The sequence below is a fragment of the Mytilus galloprovincialis genome, chromosome 6 (assembly GCF_965363235.1).
Source record: "Mytilus galloprovincialis chromosome 6, xbMytGall1.hap1.1, whole genome shotgun sequence".
NCBI lineage: Eukaryota > Metazoa > Mollusca > Bivalvia > Mytilida > Mytilidae > Mytilus > Mytilus galloprovincialis.
In genome coordinates this window covers 78,486,843-78,488,398 of record NC_134843.1, presented here as the reverse complement: position 1 = coordinate 78,488,398, position 1,556 = coordinate 78,486,843, and positions in this window count along the sequence as shown.

The following is a 1,556-nucleotide window of genomic DNA, read 5'->3' as shown; positions in this document are numbered from 1 at the left end:
TTACACTTGTATGTATGTGGTGAGACTATAATGAACTATTGAATCTGAATCAAATTACTGTTTGGGCGTCGATGTATGTATGAGAGATTGTCATTTTGATTAGTTAGTCAATAATGTATCTGCTTTGCATATGTCTACCTTGTAGTACTACATTAATTAAACGTTGCATTGCTGACCTTTAATGCATGTGGTTCAATAATAAATAAGAAATGTAATGGTCCAGATCTATACCAATCGATCTCAGTAAGATATGAATAGTTACAAGCACACTTATTGCTAAAGGTTTAAAGAACATCATAACAAAATTTTAATCCAGTTGCTATGCATTTTGACCTAATTTTTCCTGATTTTTTTTCCCCAAATGCACAAATATCCAATGGAACCTACACGGTTGTCTATAATATTTCGTTTTGGAGTATTTATTCCTATGCTTTCCATATTCATGATACAAAAAAGAGACCCACTTCAGAACATGATAAAGAATCCGAAATTCGCGAGGCAAATTAATAAAAGAGGGACGAAAGATACCAGAGGCACAGTAAAACTCACAAATCGAAAATAAACTGACAACGCCATGGCTAAAAATTGAAAAAGACAAACAGACAAACAAAAGTACACATACCATAATAATTCTTCACTAAGTAATCATCATTAGTAATGATGACGTCAATTGAAGCGGGTAAGTACTTAAGGGATATATCTTTGTTCAGGGAAATAACTCTAAAAGCAGTAATGCCTTTGTAAAAGGCAAGCTTCATCAATGCATTTAACCATTTACTTGAACCAGGTTGGAAATAATCTATGTAACCTAGAAGCTTAGAATATATTTATAAATATGCTTGACACAACCATATTGATTATTTAAAGTGTCATTTCCCTTAACCTATTTGTAAGAGTCTTCTTGTCTTGTATTTCAAAATAGTGTTATCTTTTACTTTGATCTTACTTTTAAAATTATTTTTTAATTTTATAGTTTTTTACTACCTTTATTATAATTGTTATTCATATTATCATTATTCGGGTTTTTTTTTTATCATATGTATCATTAATATATAATTATTATTTCAGGATCCTATCATCAAATGCAGACAACATATATCAGTGTAAGATGTATCAATGAATCTTTATTAATCTTTTTCATTTTTAACCATGGATTTGTCTGTTTGTCTTCGACATACAAGTTTGAATGTCCCTCTAGTATGTTTCGCCCCTCTTTTAAGATAGTCTTACTCTTCCAGAGCACGTGCGATAACCCCAGGATTCTGGAAGGAAATAATATATGAATAGGTAAAATAATTTGAATTGAATAATTAGACTAATCGATTTTAAGTTTTGAAAAAATATGAGATCTAACATGAAATAACACTTTCGATAATCCTGTGTGTACAGGACTTATGTTTTTATATAGATTTCAGACAGACAGATACAATAAACAAATTGGTATATATAACAAACCAGAGTATGAGCATGTTTTGCTTTATGTATAAAACCAAGACTGACGAAAAAAACCATTTATTCAAAATCATAAAATGCAAAAAAATACAACTTGCAAATAA